The sequence below is a fragment of the Salmo salar genome, unplaced genomic scaffold (assembly GCF_905237065.1).
Source record: "Salmo salar unplaced genomic scaffold, Ssal_v3.1, whole genome shotgun sequence".
Classification (NCBI taxonomy): Eukaryota; Metazoa; Chordata; class Actinopteri; order Salmoniformes; family Salmonidae; genus Salmo; species Salmo salar.
Window position 1 is genome coordinate 33,823 of NW_025548184.1, and position 24,999 is coordinate 58,821.

A 24,999-nucleotide genomic window follows, 5' to 3' on the forward strand; every position below is an offset into this window, starting at 1 on the left:
CAATAACAGTGACTCCAAAATGGCCTGTTTTAGTCCTATTGGGAGAAAGAGGAACAGGTTTCTAGTCCTACTGGGAGAAAGAGGAACAGGTTTCTAGTCCTACTGGGAGAAAGAGGAACAGGTTTCTAGTCCTACTGGGAGAAAGAGGAACAGGTTTCTAGTCCTACTGGGAGAAAGAGGAACAGGTTTCTAGTCCTACTGGGAGAAAGAGGAACAGGTTTCTAGTCCTACTGGGAGAAAGAGGAACAGGTTTCTAGTCCTATTGGGAGAAAGAGGAACAGGTTTCTAGTCCTACTGGGAGAAAGAGGAACAGGTTTCTAGTCCTACTGGGAGAAAGAGGAACAGGTTTCTAGTCCTACTGGGAGAAAGAGGAACAGGTTTCTAGTCCTACTGGGAGAAAGAGGCATAACAGCTATGGTTTCTAGTCCTACTGGAAGAAAGAGGAACAGGTTTCTAGTCCTACTGGGAGAAAGAGGAACAGGTTTCTAGTCCTACTGGGAGAAAGAGGAACAGGTTTCTAGTCCTACTGGGAGAAAGAGGAACAGGTTTCTAGTCCTACTGGGAGAAAGAGGCATAACAGCTATGGTTTCTAGTCCTACTGGAAGAAAGAGGAACAGGTTTCTAGTCCTACTGGGAGAAAGAGGAACAGGTTTCTAGTCCTACTGGGAGAAAGAGGAACAGGTTTCTAGTCCTACTGGGAGAAAGAGGAACAGGTTTCTAGTCCTACTGGGAGAAAGAGGAACAGGTTTCTAGTCCTACTGGGAGAAAGAGGAACAGGTTTCTAGTCCTATTGGGAGAAAGAGGAACAGGTTTCTAGTCCTACTGGGAGAAAGAGGAACAGGTTTCTAGTCCTACTGGGAGAAAGAGGAACAGGTTTCTAGTCCTACTGGGAGAAAGAGGAACAGGTTTCTAGTCCTATTGGGAGAAAGAGGAACAGGTTTCTAGTCCTATTGGGAGAAAGAGGAACAGGTTTCTAGTCCTACTGGGAGAAAGAGGAACAGGTTTCTAGTCCTACTGGGAGAAAGAGGAACAGGTTTCTAGTCCTACTGGGAGAAAGAGGCATAACAGCTATGGTTTCTAGTCCTACTGGAAGAAAGAGGAACAGGTTTCTAGTCCTACTGGGAGAAAGAGGAACAGGTTTCTAGTCCTACTGGGAGAAAGAGGAACAGGTTTCTAGTCCTACTGGGAGAAAGAGGAACAGGTTTCTAGTCCTACTGGGAGAAAGAGGAACAGGTTTCTAGTCCTACTGGGAGAAAGAGGCATAACAGCTATGGTTTCTAGTCCTACTGGAAGAAAGAGGAACAGGTTTCTAGTCCTACTGGGAGAAAGAGGAACAGGTTTCTAGTCCTACTGGGAGAAAGAGGAACAGGTTTCTAGTCCTACTGGGAGAAAGAGGAACAGGTTTCTAGTCCTACTGGGAGAAAGAGGCACAGGTTTCTAGTCCTACTGGGAGAAAGAGGCACAGGTTTCTAGTCCTACTGGGAGGAAGCGGAACAGGTTTCTAGTCCGACTGTAGCCGGTCAAGACTTGTTAATGATTTGAAAAGCAGCTGATTTGAGGTAATTGATTTTCCTCACGTAATTAGACACAACATGTCTTAGAATAACCAATCAATGGTGACACTGTGTGTGTACACACACACACACACACACACACACACACACACACACACTCTCCTCCTGCTCTTCAGGCCCGTCTCGGACCGCTGATCCGCCGCCTCCTGTTACTGAACATCAGCTGAGGGTCAAACGCAAACCTGGAGAGAGAGGAGGAGAGGGTTATAGCTGGGTGGTCTGGGGAGAGGAGAGGGTTAGAGCTGGGTGGTCTGGAGAGAGGAGAGGGTTAGAGCTGGGTGGTCTGGGGAGAGGAGAGGGTTAGAGCTGGGTGGTCTGGGGAGAGGAGAACAGAGAGCTGGGTGGTCTGGGGAGAGGAGAACAGAGAGCTGGGTGGTCTGGGGAGAGGAGAACAGAGAGCTGGGTGGTCTGGGGAGAGGAGAGGGTTATAGCTGGGTGGTCTGGGGAGAGGAGAGGGTTAGAGCTGGGTGGTCTGGGGAGAGGAGAACAGAGAGCTGGGTGGTCTGGGGAGAGGAGAGGGTTATAGCTGGGTGGTCTGGAGAGAGGAGAGGGTTATAGCTGGGTGGTCTGGAGAGAGGAGAGGGTTAGAGCTGGGTGGTCTGGAGAGAGGAGAGGGTTATAGCTGGGTGGTCTGGAGAGAGGAGAACAGAGAGCTGGGTGGTCTGGGGAGAGGAGAGGGTTAGAGCTGGGTGGTCTGGAGAGAGGAGAACAGAGAGCTGGGTGGTCTGGAGAGAGGAGAACAGAGAGCTGGGTGGTCTGGGGAGAGGAGAGGGTTATAGCTGGGTGGTCTGGAGAGAGGAGAGGGTTAGAGCTGGGTGGTCTGGGGAGAGGAGAGGGTTAGAGCTGGGTGGTCTGGGGAGAGGAGAACAGAGAGCTGGGTGGTCTGGAGAGAGGAGAGGGTTAGAGCTGGGTGGTCTGGGGAGAGGAGAGGGTTAGAGCTGGGTGGTCTGGAGAGAGGAGAACAGAGAGCTGGGTGGTCTGGGGAGAGGAGAGGGTTAGAGCTGGGTGGTCTGGGGAGAGGAGAGGGTTAGAGCTGGGTGGTCTGGGGAGAGGAGAACAGAGAGCTGGGTGGTCTGGAGAGAGGAGAGGGTTAGAGCTGGGTGGTCTGGGGAGAGGAGAGGGTTAGAGCTGGGTGGTCTGGGGAGAGGAGAGGGTTAGAGCTGGGTGGTCTGGAGAGAGGAGAACAGAGAGCTGGGTGGTCTGGAGAGAGGAGAGGGTTAGAGCTGGGTGGTCTGGGGAGAGGAGAGGGTTAGAGCTGGGTGGTCTGGGGAGAGGAGAGGGTTAGAGCTGGGTGGTCTGGAGAGAGGAGAGGGTTAGAGCTGGGTGGTCTGGAGAGAGGAGAACAGAGAGCTGGGTGGTCTGGGGAGAGGAGAGGGTTAGAGCTGGGTGGTCTGGGGAGAGGAGAGGGTTAGAGCTGGGTGGTCTGGGGAGAGGAGAACAGAGAGCTGGGTGGTCTGGAGAGAGGAGAGGGTTAGAGCTGGGTGGTCTGGGGAGAGGAGAGGGTTAGAGCTGGGTGGTCTGGGGAGAGGAGAGGGTTAGAGCTGGGTGGTCTGGAGAGAGGAGAACAGAGAGCTGGGTGGTCTGGAGAGAGGAGAGGGTTAGAGCTGGGTGGTCTGGGGAGAGGAGAGGGTTAGAGCTGGGTGGTCTGGGGAGAGGAGAGGGTTAGAGCTGGGTGGTCTGGAGAGAGGAGAGGGTTAGAGCTGGGTGGTCTGGAGAGAGGAGAACAGAGAGCTGGGTGGTCTGGAGAGAGGAGAACAGAGAGCTGGGTGGTCTGGGGAGAGGAGAGGGTTATAGCTGGGTGGTCTGGAGAGAGGGGAGAGGGTTAGAGCTGGGTGGTCTGGGGAGAGGAGAGGGTTAGAGCTGGGTGGTCTGGGGAGAGGAGAACAGAGAGCTGGGTGGTCTGGAGAGAGAGGAGAGGGTTAGAGCTGGGTGGTCTGGGGAGAGGAGAACAGAGAGCTGGGTGGTCTGGGGAGAGGAGAGGGTTAGAGCTGGGTGGTCTGGGGAGAGGAGAGGGTTATAGCTGGGTGGTCTGGAGAGAGGAGAGGGTTATAGCTGGGTGGTCTGGGGAGAGGAGAGGGTTATAGCTGGGTGGTCTGGAGAGAGGAGAACAGAGAGCTGGGTGGTCTGGAGAGAGGAGAGGGTTAGAGCTGGGTGGTCTGGGGAGAGGAGAGGGTTAGAGCTGGGTGGTCTGGGGAGAGGAGAGGGTTAGAGCTGGGTGGTCTGGGGAGAGGAGAACAGAGAGCTGGGTGGTCTGGAGAGAGGAGAACAGAGAGCTGGGTGGTCTGGGGAGAGGAGAGGGTTAGAGCTGGGTGGTCTGGAGAGAGGAGAGGGTTAGAGCTGGGTGGTCTGGAGAGAGGAGAACAGAGAGCTGGGTGGTCTGGAGAGAGGAGAGGGTTATAGCTGGGTGGTCTGGAGAGAGGAGAGGGTTATAGCTGGGTGGTCTGGGGAGAGGAGAACAGAGAGCTGGGTGGTCTGGAGAGAGAAGAACAGAGAGCTGGGTGGTCTGGGGAGAGGAGAGGGTTAGAGCTGGGTGGTCTGGGGAGAGGAGAGGGTTAGAGCTGGGTGGTCTGGGGAGAGGAGAGGGTTAGAGCTGGGTGGTCTGGAGAGAGGAGAGGGTTAGAGCTGGGTGGTCTAAAGAGAGAGGAGAACAGAGAGCTGGGTGGTCTGGAGAGAGGAGAGGGTTAGAGCTGGGTGGTCTGGGGAGAGGAGAACAGAGAGCTGGGTGGTCTGGGGAGAGGAGAGGGTTAGAGCTGGGTGGTCTGGGGAGAGGAGAGGGTTATAGCTGGGTGGTCTGGAGAGAGGAGAGGGTTAGAGCTGGGTGGTCTGGGGAGAGGAGAGGGTTAGAGCTGGGTGGTCTGGGGAGAGGAGAGGGTTATAGCTGGGTGGTCTGGGGAGAGGAGAACAGAGAGCTGGGTGGTCTGGGGAGAGGAGAGGGTTAGAGCTGGGTGGTCTGGGGAGAGGAGAGGGTTATAGCTGGGTGGTCTGGAGAGAGGAGAGGGTTAGAGCTGGGTGGTCTGGAGAGAGGAGAGGGTTAGAGCTGGGTGGTCTGGGGAGAGGAGAGGGTTATAGCTGGGTGGTCTGGAGAGAGGAGAGGGTTAGAGCTGGGTGGTCTGGAGAGAGGAGAGGGTTATAGCTGGGTGGTCTGGAGAGAGGAGAACAGAGAGCTGGGTGGTCTGGAGAGAGGAGAGGGTTAGAGCTGGGTGGTCTGGAGAGAGGAGAACAGAGAGCTGGGTGGTCTGGAGAGAGGAGAGGGTTATAGCTGGGTGGTCTGGGGAGAGGAGAGGGTTAGAGCTGGGTGGTCTGAGGAGAGGAGAGGGTTAGAGCTGGGTGGTCTGGAGAGAGGAGAACAGAGAGCTGGGTGGTCTGGGGAGAGGAGAGGGTTAGAGCTGGGTGGTCTGGGGAGAGGAGAGGGTTATAGCTGGGTGGTCTGGGGAGAGGAGAGGGTTAGAGCTGGGTGGTCTGGAGAGAGGAGAGGGTTAGAGCTGGGTGGTCTGGGGAGAGGAGAACAGAGAGCTGGGTGGTCTGGGGAGAGGAGAGGTTTAAAGCTGGGTGGTCTGGGGAGAGGATTGGGTTAAACCTGGGTGGTTAGTCAGTGTACCGTGCGTCGTAGACCCCAGGGGTCCTACAGGACTGTCCAGAACAGGACTGCAGCATCATCAGCCTGTGGTTCATCTTCTCCAGAACCTCCTGGTCGATGGTCTTCGCCCGGTTAATGAGCTGGTAGGGGTCTACTGTCATGTTATAGACCTCCACAAACACCTGGTGAACACAGAGAGAGAGAGTTAGTTATTACTAATGACCTGGTAGGAATCTACTGTCATGTTATACACCTGGTGAACACAGAGAGAGAGAGTTAGTTATTACTAATGACCTGGTAGGAATCTACTGTCATGTTATAGACCTCCACAAACACCTGGTGAACACAGAGAGAGAGAGTTAGTTATTACTAATGACCTGGTAGGGGTCTACTGTCATGTTATAGACCTCCACAAACACCTGGTGAACACAGAGAGAGAGAGTTAGTTATTACTAATGACCTGGTAGGAGTCAACTGTCATGTTATACACCTCCACAAACACCTGGTGAACACAGAGAGAGAGAGTTAGTTATTACTAATGACCTGGTAGGAATCTACTGTCATGTTATACACCTGGTGAACACAGAGAGAGAGAGTTAGGGGTCCCCATTCAGACTGGCCACCATGAGAGAGAGAGTTAGGGGTCCCCATTCAGACTGGCCACCATGAGAGAGAGAGTTAGGGGTCCCCATTCAGACTGGCCACCATGAGAGAGAGAGTTAGGGGTCCCCATTCAGACTGGCCACCATGAGAGAGAGAGTTAGGGGTCCCCATTCAGACTGGCCACCATGAGAGAGAGAGTTAGGGGTCCCCATTCAGACTGGCCACCATGAGAGAGAGAGTTAGGGGTCCCCATTCAGACTGGCCACCATGAGAGAGAGAGTTAGGGGTCCCCATTCAGACTGGCCACCATGAGAGAGAGAGTTAGGGGTCCCCATTCAGACTGGCCACCATGAGAGAGAGAGTTAGGGGTCCCCATTCAGACTGGCCACCATGAGAGAGAGAGTTAGGGGTCCCCATTCAGACTGGCCACCATGAGAGAGAGAGTTAGGGGTCCCCATTCAGACTGGCCACCATGAGAGACAGAGTTAGGGGTCCCCATTCAGACTGGCCACCATGAGAGAGAGAGTTAGGGGTCCCCATTCAGACTGGCCACCATGAGAGAGAGAGAGTTAGGGGGTCCCCATTCAGACTGGCCACCATGAGAGAGAGAGTTAGGGGTCCCCATTCAGACTGGCCACCATGAGAGAGAGAGTTAGGGGTCCCCATTCAGACTGGCGTCCATGAGAGAGAGAGTTAGGGGTCCCCATTCAGACTGGCCACCATGAGAGAGAGAGTTAGGGGTCCCCATTCAGACTGGCCACCATGAGAGAGAGAGTTAGGGGTCCCCATTCAGACTGGCCACCATGAGAGACAGAGTTAGGGGTCCCCATTCAGACTGGCCACCATGAGAGAGAGAGTTAGGGGTCCCCATTCAGACTGGCCACCATGAGAGAGAGAGTTAGGGGTCCCCATTCAGACTGGCCACCATGAGAGAGAGAGTTAGGGGTCCCCATTCAGACTGGCCACCATGAGAGAGAGAGTTAGGGGTCCCCATTCAGACTGGCGTCCATGAGAGAGAGAGTTAGGGGTCCCCATTCAGACTGGCCACCATGAGAGAGAGAGTTAGGGGTCCCCATTCAGACTGGCCACCATGAGAGAGAGAGTTAGGGGTCCCCATTCAGACTGGCCACCATGAGAGAGAGAGTTAGGGGTCCCCATTCAGACTGGCCACCATGAGAGAGAGAGAGTTAGGGGTCCCCATTCAGACTGACGTCCATAGAGAGAGAGAGTTAGGGGTCCCCATTCAGACTGGTCACCATGAGAGAGAGTTAGGGGTCCCCATTCAGACTGGCGTCCATGAGAGAGAGAGTTAGGGGTCCCCATTCAGACTGGCGTCCATGAGAGAGAGAGTTAGGGGTCCCCATTCAGACTGGCGTCCATGAGAGAGAGAGTTAGGGGTCCCCATTCAGACTGGCGTCCATGAGAGAGAGAGTTAGGGGTCCCCATTCAGACTGGCGTCCATGAGAGAGAGAGTTAGGGGTCCCCATTCAGACTGGCGTCCATGTTGAGCCTCCCCATAGCAGTAAAGCAGGTCAGTTCATTGTATTTCTACGGGTGAGACAGGTTATCCACCTCCGTAACACACAGAGACGTGGTGACTAAAACGCTTCTCTCACCTCGTTGTCGTCGAACTCGCAGTACTGGATGTCGGCGGAGGGTGCGACGGTACGAACACAGGCGTACGTGTTGTTGAAGGAATCCTCACACACACAGTCGGGGAAACATTCAGAGACCCCGGGACCGAGCAGCGGACAGGCTGGATCAGCCACGTTAGATCCCTCCCTTCATACTCCACCAGGAAGTCCGTTCTCCACGTCGTGCTGTTCACAGATCCCTCCTGACACAGAGAATACAACACAGTATTCACATTAATACCGGTTAAATACTGATCCTTCCTGATACAGACAGGCTACTAGGCTACTAGGCTACTAGGCTGCGTTGCGCTAGGCTACTAGGCTGCGTTGTGCTAGGCTGCGTTGTGCTAGGCTGCGTTGTGCTAGGCTGCGTTGTGCTAGGCTGCGTTGTGCTAGGCTACTAGGCTGCGTTGTGCTAGGCTACTAGGCTGCGTTGTGCTGAGGCTACTAGGCTGCGTTGTGCTAGGCTACTAGGCTGCGTTGTGCTAGGCTACTAGGCTGCGTTGTGCTAGGCTACGTTGTGCTAGGCTACGTTGTGCTAGGCTACCAGGCTGCGTTGTGCTAGGCTGCGTTGTGCTAGGCTGCGTTGTGCTAGGATGCTAGGCTGCATTACGCTAGGCTAATAGGCGGCGTTGTGCTAGGATGCTAGGCTGTGTTGTGCTAGGCTACTAGGCGGCGTTGTGCTAGGCTACTAGGCTGCGTTGTGCTAGGCTACTAGGCTGCGTTGTGCTAGGCTACGTTATGCTAGGCTACGTTATGCTAGGCTACTAGGCGGCGTTGTGCTAGGCTACTAGGCGGCGTTGTGCTAGGCTAATAGGCGGCGTTGTGCTAGGCTAATAGGCGGCGTTGTGCTAGGCTAATAGGCGGCGTTGTGCTAGGCTAATAGGCGGCGTTGTGCTAGGCTAATAGGCGGCGTTGTGCTAGGCTAATAGGCGGCGTTGTGCTAGGCTAATAGGCTACGTTGTACTAGGCTGCGTTGTGCTAGGCTACTAGGCTGCGTTGTGCTAGGCCACTAGGCGGCGTTGTGCTAGGCCACTAGGCGGCGTTGTGCTAGGCCACTAGGCGGCGTTGTGCTAGGCTACTAGGCGGCGTTGTGCTAGGCTACTAGGCGGCGTTGTGCTAGGCTACTAGGCGGCGTTGTGCTAGGCTACTAGGCGGCGTTGTGCTAGGCTACTATGCGGCGTTGTGCTAGGCTACTAGGCTGCGTTGTGCTAGGCTACTAGGCGTTATATATAGTATAGTGTGTTCTGGCTACTAGGTGGTATATATAGTATAGTGTGTTCTGGCTACTAGGTGGTATATATAGTATAGTATAGTGTGTTCTGGCTACTAGGTGGTATACATAGTATAGTGTGTTCTGGCTACTAGGTGGTATATATAGTATAGTATAGTGTGTTCTGGCTACTAGGTGTTATATATAGTATAGTGTGTTCTGGCTACTAGGTGGTATATATAGTATAGTGTGTTCTGGCTACTAGGTGGTATATATAGTATAGTGTGTTCTGGCTACTAGGCGGTATATATAGTATAGTGTGTTCTGGCTACTAGGCGTTATATATAGTATAGTGTGTTCTGGCTACTAGGTGGTATATATAGTATAGTGTGTTCTGGCTACTAGGTGGTATATATAGTATAGTGTGTTCTGGCTACTAGGTGGTATATATAGTATAGTGTGTTCTGGCTACTAGGTGGTATATATAGTATAGTGTGTTCTGGCTACTAGGTGGTATATATAGTATAGTATAGTGTGTTCTGGCTACTAGGTGGTATATATAGTATAGTGTGTTCTGGCTACTAGGTGGTATATATAGTATAGTGTGTTCTGGCTACTAGGTGGTATATATAGTATAGTATAGTGTGTTCTGGCTACTAGGTGGTATATATAGTATAGTGTGTTCTGGCTACTAGGTGGTATATATAGTATAGTATAGTGTGTTCTGGCTACTAGGTGGTATATATAGTATAGTATAGTGTGTTCTGGCTACTAGGTGGCATATATAGTATAGTGTGTTCTGGCTACTAGGTGGTATATATAGTATAGTATAGTGTGTTCTGGCTACTAGGTGTTATATATAGTATAGTGTGTTCTGGCTACTAGGTGGTATATATAGTATAGTATAGTGTGTTCTGGCTACTAGGTGGTATATATAGTATAGTGTGTTCTGGCTACTAGGTGGTATATATAGTATAGTATAGTGTGTTCTGGCTACTAGGTGGTATATATAGTATAGTATAGTGTGTTCTGGCTACTAGGTGGTATATATAGTATAGTGTGTTCTGGCTACTAGGTGGTATATATAGTATAGTATAGTATAGTGTGTTCTGGCTACTAGGTGGTATATATAGTATAGTATAGTGTGTTCTGGCTACTAGGTGGTATATATAGTATAGTATAGTGTGTTCTGGCTACTAGGTGGTATATATAGTATAGTGTGTTCTGGCTACTAGGTGGTATATATAGTATAGTGTGTTCTGGCTACTAGGTGTTATATATATAGTATAGTGTGTTCTGGCTACTAGGCGTTATATATAGTATAGTGTGTTCTGGCTACTAGGTGGTATATATAGTATAGTATAGTGTGTTCTGGCTACTAGGTGTTATATATAGTATAGTGTGTTCTGGCTACTAGGTGTTATATATAGTATAGTGTGTTCTGGCTACTAGGTGGTATATATAGTATAGTGTGTTCTGGCTACTAGGTGGTATATATAGTATAGTATAGTGTGTTCTGGCTACTAGGTGGTATATATAGTATAGTGTGTTCTGGCTACTAGGTGGTATATATAGTATAGTGTGTTCTGGCTACTAGGTGGTATATATAGTATAGTATAGTGTGTTCTGGCTACTAGGTGGTATATATAGTATAGTGTGTTCTGGCTACTAGGTGGTATATATAGTATAGTATAGTGTGTTCTGGCTACTAGGTGGTATATATAGTATAGTATAGTGTGTTCTGGCTACTAGGTGGTATATATAGTATAGTGTGTTCTGGCTACTAGGTGGTATATATATAGTATAGTATAGTGTGTTCTGGCTACTAGGTGTTATATATAGTATAGTGTGTTCTGGCTACTAGGTGGTATATATAGTATAGTATAGTGTGTTCTGGCTACTAGGTGGTATATATAGTATAGTGTGTTCTGGCTACTAGGTGGTATATATAGTATAGTATAGTGTGTTCTGGCTACTAGGTGGTATATATAGTATAGTATAGTGTGTTCTGGCTACTAGGTGGTATATATAGTATAGTGTGTTCTGGCTACTAGGTGGTATATATAGTATAGTATAGTATAGTGTGTTCTGGCTACTAGGTGGTATATATAGTATAGTATAGTGTGTTCTGGCTACTAGGTGGTATATATAGTATAGTATAGTGTGTTCTGGCTACTAGGTGGTATATATAGTATAGTGTGTTCTGGCTACTAGGTGGTATATATAGTATAGTGTGTTCTGGCTACTAGGTGTTATATATATAGTATAGTGTGTTCTGGCTACTAGGCGTTATATATAGTATAGTGTGTTCTGGCTACTAGGTGGTATATATAGTATAGTATAGTGTGTTCTGGCTACTAGGTGTTATATATAGTATAGTGTGTTCTGGCTACTAGGTGTTATATATAGTATAGTGTGTTCTGGCTACTAGGTGTTATATATAGTATAGTGTGTTCTGGCTACTAGGTGGTATATATAGTATAGTGTGTTCTGGCTACTAGGTGGTATATATAGTATAGTGTGTTCTGGCTACTAGGTGTTATATATAGTATAGTGTGTTCTGGCTACTAGGTGGTATATATAGTATAGTATAGTGTGTTCTGGCTACTAGGTGGTATATATAGTATAGTATAGTGTGTTCTGGCTACTAGGTGGTATATATAGTATAGTGTGTTCTGGCTACTAGGTGGTATATATAGTATAGTGTGTTCTGGCTACTAGGTGGTATATATAGTATAGTGTGTTCTGGCTACTAGGTGTTATATATAGTATAGTGTGTTCTGGCTACTAGGTGGTATATATAGTATAGTGTGTTCTGGCTACTAGGTGGTATATATAGTATAGTATAGTGTGTTCTGGCTACTAGGTGGTATATATAGTATAGTGTGTTCTGGCTACTAGGCGGTATATATAGTATAGTGTGTTCTGGCTACTAGGCGTTATATATATAGTATAGTGTGTTCTGGCTACTAGGTGGTATATATAGTATAGTGTGTTCTGGCTACTAGGTGGTATATATAGTATAGTGTGTTCTGGCTACTAGGTGGTATATATAGTATAGTGTGTTCTGGCTACTAGGTGGTATATATAGTATAGTGTGTTCTGGCTACTAGGTGGTATATATAGTATAGTGTGTTCTGGCTACTAGGTGGTATATATAGTATAGTGTGTTCTGGCTACTAGGTGGTATATATAGTATAGTATAGTGTGTTCTGGCTACTAGGCGTTATATATAGTATAGTATAGTGTGTTCTGGCTACTAGGCGTTATATATAGTATAGTGTGTTCTGGCTACTAGGCGGTATATATAGTATAGTGTGTTCTGGCTACTAGGTGGTATATATAGTATAGTGTGTTCTGGCTACTAGGCGTTATATATAGTATAGTGTGTTCTGGCTACTAGGTGGTATATATAGTATAGTGTGTTCTGGCTACTAGGTGGTATATATAGTATAGTGTGTTCTGGCTACTAGGTGGTATATATAGTATAGTATAGTGTGTTCTGGCTACTAGGTGGTATATATAGTATAGTGTGTTCTGGCTACTAGGTGTTATATATAGTATAGTATAGTGTGTTCTGGCTACTAGGTGTTATATATAGTATAGTGTGTTCTGGCTACTAGGTGGTATATATAGTATAGTATAGTGTGTTCTGGCTACTAGGTGGTATATATAGTATAGTGTGTTCTGGCTACTAGGTGGTATATATAGTATAGTGTGTTCTGGCTACTAGGTGGTATATATAGTATAGTGTGTTCTGGCTACTAGGTGGTATATATAGTATAGTATAGTGTGTTCTGGCTACTAGGTGGTATATATAGTATAGTATAGTGTGTTCTGGCTACTAGGTGGTATATATAGTATAGTATAGTGTGTTCTGGCTACTAGGTGGTATATATAGTATAGTATAGTGTGTTCTGGCTACTAGGTGGTATATATAGTATAGTATAGTGTGTTCTGGCTACTAGGTGGTATATATAGTATAGTATAGTGTGTTCTGGCTACTAGGTGGTATATATAGTATAGTATAGTGTGTTCTGGCTACTAGGTGGTATATATAGTATAGTGTGTTCTGGCTACTAGGTGGTATATATAGTATAGTGTGTTCTGGCTACTAGGTGGTATATATAGTATAGTGTGTTCTGGCTACTAGGTGTTATATATATAGTATAGTGTGTTCTGGCTACTAGGAGTTATATATAGTATAGTGTGTTCTGGCTACTAGGTGGTATATATAGTATAGTATAGTGTGTTCTGGCTACTAGGTGTTATATATAGTATAGTGTGTTCTGGCTACTAGGTGTTATATATAGTATAGTGTGTTCTGGCTACTAGGTGGTATATATAGTATAGTGTGTTCTGGCTACTAGGTGGTATATATAGTATAGTGTGTTCTGGCTACTAGGTGTTATATATAGTATAGTGTGTTCTGGCTACTAGGTGGTATATATAGTATAGTATAGTGTGTTCTGGCTACTAGGTGGTATATATAGTATAGTATAGTGTGTTCTGGGTACTAGGTGGTATATATAGTATAGTATAGTGTGTTCTGGCTACTAGGTGGTATATATAGTATAGTGTGTTCTGGCTACTAGGTGGTATATATAGTATAGTGTGTTCTGGCTACTAGGTGTTATATATAGTATAGTGTGTTCTGGCCACTAGGTGGTATATATAGTATAGTGTGTTCTGGCTACTAGGTGGTATATATAGTATAGTATAGTGTGTTCTGGCTACTAGGTGGTATATGTAGTATAGTGTGTTCTGGCTACTAGGTGGTATATATAGTATAGTGTGTTCTGGCTACTAGGCGTTATATATATAGTATAGTGTGTTGTGGCTACTAGGTGGTATATATAGTATAGTGTGTTCTGGCTACTAGGTGGTATATATAGTATAGTATAGTGTGTTGTGGCTACTAGGTGGTATATATAGTATAGTGTGTTCTGGCTACTAGGTGGTATATATAGTATAGTATAGTGTGTTCTGGCTACTAGGTGGTATATATAGTATAGTGTGTTCTGGCTACTAGGTGGTATATATAGTATAGTGTGTTCTGGCTACTAGGTGGTATATATAGTATAGTATAGTGTGTTCTGGCTACTAGGTGGTATATATAGTATAGTGTGTTCTGGCTACTAGGTGGTATATATAGTATAGTATAGTGTGTTCTGGCTACTAGGTGGTATATATAGTATAGTGTGTTCTGGCTACTAGGTGGTATATATAGTATAGTGTGTTCTGGCTACTAGGCGTTATATATATAGTATAGTGTGTTCTGGCTACTAGGTGGTATATATAGTATAGTGTGTTCTGGCTACTAGGTGGTATATATAGTATAGTGTGTTCTGGCTACTAGGTGGTATATATAGTATAGTGTGTTCTGGCTACTAGGTGGTATATATAGTATAGTGTGTTCTGGCTACTAGGTGGTATATATAGTATAGTGTGTTCTGGCTACTAGGTGGTATATATAGTATAGTATAGTGTGTTCTGGCTACTAGGTGGTATATATAGTATAGTGTGTTCTGGCTACTAGGTGGTATATATAGTATAGTGTGTTCTGGCTACTAGGTGTTATATATAGTATAGTGTGTTCTGGCTACTAGGTGGTATATATAGTATAGTGTGTTCTGGCTACTAGGTGGTATATATAGTATAGTGTGTTCTGGCTACTAGGTGGTATATATAGTATAGTGTGTTCTGGCTACTAGGCGGTATATATAGTATAGTGTGTTCTGGCTACTAGGCGTTATATATATAGTATAGTGTGTTCTGGCTACTAGGTGGTATATATAGTATAGTGTGTTCTGGCTACTAGGTGGTATATATAGTATAGTGTGTTCTGGCTACTAGGTGGTATATATAGTATAGTGTGTTCTGGCTACTAGGTGGTATATATAGTATAGTGTGTTCTGGCTACTAGGTGGTATATATAGTATAGTGTGTTCTGGCTACTAGGTGGTATATATAGTATAGTGTGTTCTGGCTACTAGGTGGTATATATAGTATAGTATAGTGTGTTCTGGCTACTAGGCGTTATATATAGTATAGTGTGTTCTGGCTACTAGGCGGTATATATAGTATAGTGTGTTCTGGCTACTAGGCGGTATATATAGTATAGTGTGTTCTGGCTACTAGGTGGTATATATAGTATAGTGTGTTCTGGCTACTAGGCGTTATATATAGTATAGTGTGTTCTGGCTACTAGGCGGTATATATAGTATAGTGTGTTCTGGCTACTAGGTGGTATATATAGTATAGTGTGTTCTGGCTACTAGGCGTTATATATAGTATAGTGTGTTCTGGCTACTAGGTGGTATATATAGTATAGTATAGTGTGTTCTGGCTACTAGGCGGTATATATAGTATAGTGTGTTCTGGCTACTAGGTGGTATATATAGTATAGTGTGTTCTGGCTACTAGGCGTTATATATAGTATAGTGTGTTCTGGCTACTAGGTGGTATATATAGTATAGTGTGTTCTGGCTACTAGGTGGTATATATAGTATAGTGTGTTCTGGCTACTAGGCGTTATATATAGTATAGTGTGTTCTGGCTACTAGGTGGTATATATAGTATAGTGTGTTCTGGCTACTAGGTGGTATATATAGTATAGTGTGTTCTGGCTACTAGGTGGTATATATAGTATAGTATAGTGTGTTCTGGCTACTAGGTGGTATATATAGTATAGTATAGTGTGTTCTGGCTACTAGGTGGTATATATAGTATAGTGTGTTCTGGCTACTAGGTGGTATATATAGTATAGTATAGTGTGTTCTGGCTACTAGGCGTTATATATAGTATAGTGTGTTCTGGCTACTAGGCGTTATATATAGTATAGTGTGTTCTGGCTACTAGGCGGTATATATAGTATAGTGTGTTCTGGCTACTAGGCGGTATATATAGTATAGTGTGTTCTGGCTACTAGGTGGTATATATACTATAGTGTGTTCTGGCTACTAGGCGTTATATATAGTATAGTGTGTTCTGGCTACTAGGTGGTATATATAGTATAGTGTGTTCTGGCTACTAGGTGGTATATATAGTATAGTGTGTTCTGGCTACTAGGCGTTATATATAGTATAGTGTGTTCTGGCTACTAGGTGGTATATATAGTATAGTATAGTGTGTTCTGGCTACTAGGCGGTATATATAGTATAGTGTGTTCTGGCTACTAGGTGGTATATATAGTATAGTGTGTTCTGGCTACTAGGCGGTATATATAGTATAGTGTGTTCTGGCTACTAGGCGGTATATATAGTATAGTGTGTTCTGGCTACTAGGCGGTATATATAGTATAGTGTGTTCTGGCTACTAGGCGTTATATATAGTATAGTGTGTTCTGGCTACTAGGCGGTATATATAGTATAGTGTGTTCTGGCTACTAGGTGGTATATATAGTATAGTGTGTTCTGGCTACTAGGTGGTATATATAGTATAGTGTGTTCTGGCTACTAGGTGGTATATATAGTATAGTGTGTTCTGGCTACTAGGTGGTATATATAGTATAGTGTGTTCTGGCTACTAGGTGGTATATATAGTATAGTGTGTTCTGGCTACTAGGTGGTATATATAGTATAGTGTGTTCTGGCTACTAGGTGGTATATATAGTATAGTGTGTTCTGGCTACTAGGTGGTATATATAGTATAGTATAGTGTGTTGTGGTATATATAGTATAGTGTGTTCTGGCTACTAGGTGGTATATATAGTATAGTGTGTTCTGTATGGGTTCTCACCAGTACAGGCAGGAAGGACATGCCGTCCATGGCGGTCTTGTTGACGTTGTAACCAGCCATGTCCAGGATGGTAGGACCCAGGTCAACGTTCTGGACCGCTAGCCCGGTGGTCTGGTTCGGCTTGATGTTGGGCCCTCGGATCAGCAGAGGAACTCTGATGTCAGACTCATAGAGCTGCCTCTTATCCAGGGGGAGAGAGAACTGACCTGGGGGGGAGAGGGGGAGAGGGAGGAGTCAGCTGTAGGTGTACCTGTACCAGGTGTGCTGTGTACCTGTACCTGGTGTGCTGTGTACCAGGTGTGTTGTGTACCTGTACCTGGTGTGCTGTGTACCAGGTGTGTTGTGTACCTGTACCAGGTGTGTTGTGTACCAGGTGTGTTGTGTACCTGTACCAGGTGTGCTGTGTACCTGTACCAGGTGTGCTGTGTACCAGGTGTGTCGTGTACCTGTGTGGTATCCGTTGTCTGAGGTAAAGATGATATAAGTGTTCTCCAGTTCACCTCGGACCTCTAACCTCTTCACCACCTTCTCCACCAGGTCATCCACCGACAGCAGAGTACGCCACCTAGTGGGGTGGAGGGCAAACAGGATATTATAACTCATAAAGGATAGGGGGGAGAGGAGGGAAGGAGGGAGAAGACAGGGAGGAGGAGAGAAGACAAGGAGGAGGAGGAAAGAGAAGAGAGGAGGAACAGGAGAGAGAAGACGTGGGAGGAGGAGGAAAGAGAAGACAGGAGGAGAGAGAAGGGAGGGGAGAGAAGGCGTGGGGAGAGAGAAGACAGAAGGGAGGGGTGTGGTAGTGGTGTGGGTGTGGTGGTGGTGGTGGTATGGGTGTGGTGGTGGTATGGGTGTGGTGGTGGTGGTATGGGTGTGGTGGTGGTGGTGGTGTGGTGGTGGTGGTATGGGTGTGGTGGTATGGGTGTGGTGGTATGGGTGTGGTGGTGGTATGGGTGTGGTGGTGGTATGGGTGTGGTGGTGGTGGTATGGGTGTGGTGGTGGTGGTATGGGTGTGGTGGTGGTGGTATGGGTGTGGTGGTGGTATGGGTGTGGTGGTGGTATGGGTGTGGTGGTGGTATGGGTGTGGTCGCCGCTAAAACGCTAGGCTACACGCCGCCGCTAAAACGCTAGGCTACACGCCGCCGCTAAAACGCTAGGCTACACGCCGCCGCTAAAACGCTAGGCTACACGCCGCCGCTAAAACGCTAGGCTACACGCCGCCGCTAAAAACGCTAGGCTACACGCCGCCGATAAAAACGCTAGGCTACACGCCGCCGCTAAAACGCTAGGCTACACGCCGCCGCTAAAACGCTAGGCTACACGCCGCCGCTAAAACGCTAGGCTACACGCCGCCGCTAAAAACGCTAGGCTACACGCCGCCGATAAAAACGCTAGGCTACACGCCCCCCCCTAAAACGGCAGAGAGGACGATGGTGGTGGTATGGGTGTGGTGGTGGTATGGGTGTGGTGGTGGTATGGGTGTGGTGGTGGTATGGGTGTGGTGGTGGTATGGGTATGGGTGTGGTGGTGGTGGTATGGGTGTGGTGGTGGTGGTATGGGTGTGGTGGTGGTATGGGTGTGGTGGTGGTATGGGTGTGGTGGTGGTGGTGTGGGTGTGGTGGTGGTATGGGTGTGGTGGTGGTGGTGTGGGTGTGGTGGTGGTATGGGTGTGGTGGTGGTATGGGTGTGGTGGTGGTGTGGGTGGTGGTGGTATGGGTGTGGTGGTGGTGGTGGTGGTATGGGTGTGGTGGTGGTGGTATGGGTGTGGTGGCGGTATGGGTGTGGTGGCGGTATGGGTGTGGTGGCGGTATGGGTGTGGTGGCGGTGGTGGTATGGGTGTGGTGGTGGTATGGGTGTGGTGGTGGTATGGGTGTGGTGGTGGTGGTGGTGGTGGTATGGGTGTGGTGGTGGTGTGGGTGTGGTGGTGGTGTGGTGGTATGGGTGTGGTGGTGGTATGGGTGTGGTGTGGTGGTATGGGTGTGGTGGTGGTATGGGTGTGGTGGTGGTGGTATGGGTGTGGTGGTGGTATGGGTGTGGTGGTGGTGGTGGTGGTGGTGGTATGGGTGTGGTGGCGGTATGGGTGTGGTGGTGGTGGTGGTGGTATGGGTGTGGTGTGGTGGTATGGGTGTGGTGGTGGTATGGGTGTGGTGGTGGTGGTATGGGTGTGGGGGTGGTATGGGTGTGGTGGTGGTGGTGGTGGTGGTGGTATGGGTGTGGTGGCGGTATGGGTGTGGTGGTGGTGGTGGTGGTATGGGTGTGGTGGTATGGGTGTGGTGGCGGTATGGGTGTGGTGGCGGTATGGGTGTGGTGGCGGTATGGGTGTGAAGGTGGTATGGGTGTGGTGGCGGTGGCGGTATGGGTGTGGTGGTATGGGTGTGGTGGTGGTGTGGGTGTGGTGGTGGTGGTGGTGTGGGTGTGGTAGTGGTGGTGGTGGTGTGGGTGTGGTAGTGGTGTGGGTGTGGTAGTGGTGGTGGTGGTGTGGGTGTGGTGGTGGTGGTATGGTGGTGGTGGTGTGGGTGTGGTGGTGGTGGTGGTGGTGGTGTGGGTGTGGTGGTATGGGTGTGGTGGTGGTATGGGTGTGGGTGTGGGTGTGGGGGTGGTGGTATGGTGTGGTGGTGGTGGTGGTGGTGGTGGTGGTGGTATGGGTGTGGTAGTGGTGGTGGTGGTATGGGTGGTGTGGTGGTGGTGGTATGGGTGTGGTGGTGGTGGTGGTATGGGTGTGGTGGTGGTGGTATGGGTGTGGTAGTGGTGGTGGTATGGGTGTGGTGGTGGTATGGGTGGTGTTGTGGTGTGGGTATGGGTGGTGTTGTGGTGTGGGTATGGGTGGTGTTGTGGTGTGGGTGTGGTGGTGGGTGTGGTGGTGGTGGTAGTGGTGGTGGTATGGGTGTGGTAGTGGTGGTGGTGGTGGTGGTGGTATGGGTGGTGTTGTGTTGTGTTGTGGGTGTGGTGGTGGTATGGGTGGTGTTGTGGTGTGGGTATGGGTGGTGTTGTGGTATGGGTGTGGTGGCGGTATGGGTGTGGTGGTGGTGGTGGTGGTATGGGTGTGGTGGTATGGGTGTGGTGGCGGTATGGGTGTGGTGGCGGTATGGGTGTGGTGGTGGTATGGGTGTGGTGGTGGTGGTGGTGGTATGGGTGTGGTGGCGGTATGGGTGTGGTGGCGGTATGGGTGTGGTGGTGGTATGGGTGGTGTTGTGTGGTGTTGTGTTGTGTTGTGGTAGTGGTGGTGGTGGTATGGGTATGGGTGGTGTTGTGGTGTGGGTGGTGTGGTGGTGTGGGTGTGGTGTGTTGTGGGTGGTGGTGGTGGTGGTGGTGTGGGTGTGGTAGTGGTGGTGGTGGTATGGGTGTGGTAGTGGTGGTGGTGGTATGGGTGTGGGTGTGGGTGTGGGTGGTGGTATGGGTGTGGTGGTGGTATGGGTGTGGTAGTGGTGGTGGTGTGGGTGTGGTGATGGTGGTGGTATGGGTGTGGTGGTGGTATGGGTGTGGTAGTGATGGTGGTGGTATGGGTGGTGTGGTGGTGGTATGGGTGTGGTAGTGGTGGTGGTGTGGGTGTGGTGATGGTGGTGGTGTGGGTGTGGGTGTGGTAGTGGTGGTGGTATGGGTGTGGTAGTGGTGGTGGTGGTGTGGGTGTGGGTGGTGGTAGTGGTGGTGGTATGGGTGTGGGTGTGGTGTGGGTGGTGTGGGTATGGGTGTGTTGTGGGTGTTTCCATGTTTGGCGCCTACCTTCCCATGCACGTTGAAGTTGGGGTCCCGGGGGGCCTTGAGGTCCTTGAAGCGGTCCTGGTACTGCGGGGCGGGGGTCCAGGGAGCGTGGGGGGCTGGGGGCGACACCATCATGAAAAACGGCCGGTAGTTAGACTTATACTGGAGGAAGTCCAGAGACATGTTGGTCTGGAGAGGACAGAGAGAGGACAGAGACAGAGGTAGTTGGACTGGAGGACGTCCAGAGACAGAGGTAGTTAGACTGGAGGACGTCCAGAGGAGACAGAGGTAGTTGGACTGGAGGAAGTCCAGAGACAGAGATAGTTAGACTGGAGGACGTCCAGAGGAGACAGAGGTAGTTGGACTGGAGAAAGTCCAGAGACAGAGATAGTTAGACTGGAGGACGTCCAGAGACAGAGGTAGTTAGACTGGAGGAAGCCCAGAGACAGAGATAGTTAGACTGGAGGACGTCCAGAGACAGAGGACAGAGACAGAGGTAGTTAGACTGGAGGACGTCCAGAGGAGACAGAGGTAGTTAGACTGGAGGAAGTCCAGAGACAGAGGTAGTTAGACTGGAGGAAGTCCAGAGGAGACAGAGGTAGTTAGACTGGAGAAAGTCCAGAGGACAGAGGTAGTTAGACTGGAGGAAGTCCAGAGGAGACAGAGGTAGTTAGACTGGAGAAAGTCCAGAGGACAGAGGTAGTTAGACTGGAGGACGTCTAGAGGAGACAGAGGTAGTTAGACTGGAGGACGTCTAGAGGAGAGAGGTAGTTAGACTGGAGGACGTCCAGAGACAGAGGTAGTTAGACTGGAGGAAGTCTAGAGGACAGAGGGGACAGATGACAGAGGTAGTTAGACTGGAGGACGTCTAGAGGACAGAGACAGAGGTAGTTAGACTGGAGGACGTCCAGAGGAGACAGAGGTAGTTAGACTAGGAGGAAGTCCAGAGGAGACAGAGGTAGTTAGACTGGAGGAAGTCCAGAGGAGACAGAGGTAGTTAGACTGGAGGAAGTCCAGAGGAGACAGAGGTAGTTAGACTGGAGGAAGTCCAGAGGAGACAGAGGTAGTTAGACTGGAGGAAGTCCAGAGGAGACAGAGGTAGTTAGACTGGAGGACGTCTAGAGGACAGAGACAGAGGTAGTTGGACTGGAGGAAGTCTAGAGGACAGAGGGGACAGAGGTAGTTGGACTGGAGGAAGTCTAGAGGACAGAGGGGACAGAGGTAGTTGGACTGGAGTTGAGCCCAGACTGATGCTGTACTGATCGGACCAGGAGTTAGTGGACAGGACACTTCCCGGTAATGCAGGGAATCCTCTGGGTCCTTCTTACCAGTACGTCTGTCAGGTAGTCTTCACTGTAGTTCCCTCCGTGTTTCTTCGGCTTCCCATTCACAGACAGAGTGTAGTTGTAGTACCTGGAGTTCCTCTCCTGTATAGGACACAGACAGTTTAGTACCTGGAGTTCCTCTCCTGTATAGGACACAGACAGTGTAGTACCTGGAGTTCCTCTCCTGTATAGGACACAGACAGTTTAGTACCTGGAGTTCCTCTCCTGAACACAGACAGTTTAGTACCTGGAGTTCCTCTCCTGTATAGGACACAGACAGTGTAGTACCTGGAGTTCCTCTCCTGTATAGGACACAGACAGTGTAGTACCTGGAGTTCCTCTCCTGAACCCAGACAGTGTAGTACCTGGAGTTCCTCTCCTGAACCCAGACAGTGTAGTACCTAGAGTTCCTCTCCTGAACCCAGACAGTTTAGTACCTAGAGTTCCTCTCCTGGACACAGACAGTTTAGTACCCAGAGTTCCTCTCCTGAACCCAGACAGTTTAGTACCTAGAGTTCCTCTCCTGAACCCAGACAGTTTAGTACCTAGAGTTCCTCTCCTGAACCCAGACAGTTTAGGACCTGGAGTTCCTCTCCTGAACCCAGACAGTTTAGTACCTAGAGTTCCTCTCCTGAACCCAGACAGTTTAGGACCTGGAGTTCCTCTCCTGAACACAGACAGTGTAGTACCTAGAGTTCCTCTCCTGAACCCAGACAGTGTAGTACCTAGAGTTCCTCTCCTGAACACAGACAGTGTAGTACCTAGAGTTCCTCTCCTGAACCCAGACAGTGTAGTACCTAGAGTTCCTCTCCTGGACACAGACAGTGTAGTACCTAGAGTTCCTCTCCTGAACACAGACAGTGTAGTACCTAGAGTTCCTCTCCTGAACCCAGACAGTTTAGTACCTGGAGTTCCTCTCCTGAACCCAGACAGTGTAGTACCTAGAGTTCCTCTCCTGAACCCAGACAGTATAGTACCTGGAGTTCCTCTCCTGAACCCAGACAGTGTAGTACCTAGAGTTCCTCTCCTGAACCCAGACAGTTTAGTACCTGGAGTTCCTCTCCTGAACCCAGACAGTTTAGTACCTAGAGTTCCTCTCCTGAACACAGACAGTGTAGTACCTAGAGTTCCTCTCCTGAACCCAGACAGTGTAGTACCTAGAGTTCCTCTCCTGAACACAGACAGTGTAGTACCTAGAGTTCCTCTCCTGAACCCAGACAGTGTAGTACCTGGAGTTCCTCTCCTGAACACAGACAGTTTAGTACCTGGAGTTCCTCTCCTGAACCCAGACAGTTTAGTACCTAGAGTTCCTCTCCTGAACCCAGACAGTTTAGTACCCAGAGTTCCTCTCCTGAACCCAGACAGTGTAGTACCTGGAGTTCCTCTCCTGAACCCAGACAGTTTAGTACCCGGAGTTCCTCTCCTGAACCCAGACAGTGTAGTACCTGGAGTTCCTCTCCTGAACACAGACAGTGTAGTACCTAGAGTTCCTCTCCTGAACCCAGACAGTTTAGGACCTGGAGTTCCTCTCCTGAACCCAGACAGTTTAGTACCTGGAGTTCCTCTCCTGAACCCAGACAGTTTAGTACCTAGAGTTCCTCTCCTGAACCCAGACAGTGTAGTACCTAGAGTTCCTCTCCTGAACCCAGACAGTTTAGTACCTAGAGTTCCTCTCCTGAACCCAGACAGTTTAGTACCTGGAGTTCCTCTCCTGAACCCAGACAGTATAGTACCTAGAGTTCCTCTCCTGAACCCAGACAGTTTAGTACCTAGAGTTCCTCTCCTGAACCCAGACAGTTTAGTACCTAGAGTTCCTCTCCTGAACCCAGACAGTTTAGTACCTAGAGTTCCTCTCCTGAACCCAGACAGTGTAGTACCTAGAGTTCCTCTCCTGAACCCAGACAGTTTAGTACCTAGAGTTCCTCTCCTGTATAGGACACAGACAGTTTAGTACCTAGAGTTCCTCTCCTGAACCCAGACAGTGTAGTACCTAGAGTTCCTCTCCTGAACCCAGACAGTTTAGGACCTGGAGTTCCTCTCCTGAACCCAGACAGTTTAGTACCCAGAGTTCCTCTAAGTTAAAACAGAAACATCTAAAAATCTGATTTAGTCTGTGTATAAATGTCATCTTTCTAAAATAGTCCATCTATGTTACAACAGTATTTTAATATTATTGAAACGATTAAGTGAAGGAGATAAACTTTCTACTGATCCTGACCTCTAGTGACCTCTACCCTCAGGTAACCCTTGCAGGTATAGTAAACAAGGTATGTCAACAATCTTTGATGGATGTGATTTTCGTTCCCAGAGGTAAGAGAAAAACAGGCCGGAGCGAGCAGCGGCGGCGGCGGGGGGGGGTCAGTTGATTTAACGATGGAGTCAGGAATACTGGCAGAAACACGTCTCTGCGGGGTCAAAGTGGACCAATAGTTTAGACTCGCTGGACTTGTTGAGGCGACATTGTTGTTCTCACCAGAGTCTAGACTGACGTTGTGACGTTAGTAATATAGTGTATGATGTGATCTCACCAGTCCGACCCAGTAGTCCCATCCCAGAGGAACGTGCTCCACTCCTCCTGCATCTGGGTTCCCATACTGAAACACAGAGACAGTTCCCATACTGAGACACAGAGAATCAGTTCCCATACTGAAACACAGAGACAGTTCCCATACTGAATCAGTTCCCATACTGAAACACAGAGACAGTTCCCATACTGAGAGCAGTTCCCATACTGAGACACAGAGAATCAGTTCCCATACTGAGACACAGAGAATCAGTTCCCATACTGAAACAGTTCCCATACTGATACACAGAGACAGTTCCCATACTGAAACAGTTCCCATACTGATACACAGAGACAGTTCCCATACTGAGACACAGAGAATCAGTTCCCATACTGATACACAGAGAATCAGTTCCCATACTGAAACACAGAGACAGTTCCCATACTGAAACACAGAGACAGTTCCCATACTGATACACAGAGACAGTTCCCATACTAAATCACATGTCTAGTCAGTCTCCATACTAAATCCAGCGTAGATTTAAAGAGTTGGGTAGAGTTGGGCGGTAGGGTTGGGCGGTAGGGTTGGGCGGTAGAGTTGGGCGGTAGGGTTGGGCGGTAGGGTTGGGCGGTAGGGTTGGGCGGTAGGGTTGGGCGGTAGAGTTGGGCGGTAGAGTTGGGCGGTAGAGTTGGGCGGTAGGGTTGGGCGGTAGGGTTGGGCGGTAGGGTTGGGCGGTAGGGTTGGGCGGTAGGGTTGGGAGGTAGGCGGTAGGTTTGGGCGGTAGGGTTGGGCGGTAGACCGGTAGGGTTGGGCGGTAGGGTTGGGCGGTAGGGTCGGGCGGTAGGGTCGGGCGGTAGGGTCGGGCGGTAGGGTCGGGCGGTAGAGTCGGGCAGTAGGGTTGGAGTTGGGGCGGTAGAGGTGGGGCGGCAGGGGTTGGGCGGTAGGGTTGGGCGGTAGGGTTGGGCGGTAGGGGTTGGGCGGTAGGGTTGGCAGGTGGTTAGGCGGTAGGTTGGGCGGTAGAGGTGGGCGGTAGAGGTGGGCGGTAGAGGTGGGCGGTAGAGGTGGGTAGGGTGGGCGGTAGGGTTGGGCGGTAGGGTTGGGCGGTAGGGCAGGGCGGGTGAGTGGCAGGCTGC

General features: G+C 49.1%; 1 long non-coding RNA gene and 1 pseudogene across 1 annotated transcript; one reads left to right on the forward strand and one right to left on the reverse strand.

Moving 5' to 3' along the window:
- LOC123732764 (uncharacterized) lies at positions 1–1,169 on the forward strand. The gene is made up of 3 exons (XR_006763397.1): positions 1–89; positions 450–713; positions 1,106–1,169. It is a non-coding gene; the product is annotated as an uncharacterized lncRNA (long non-coding RNA).
- Positions 938–24,091, reverse strand: LOC106591858 (N-acetylglucosamine-6-sulfatase-like; annotated as a pseudogene).
- Positions 24,092–24,999: the final 908 nt, after the last annotated feature.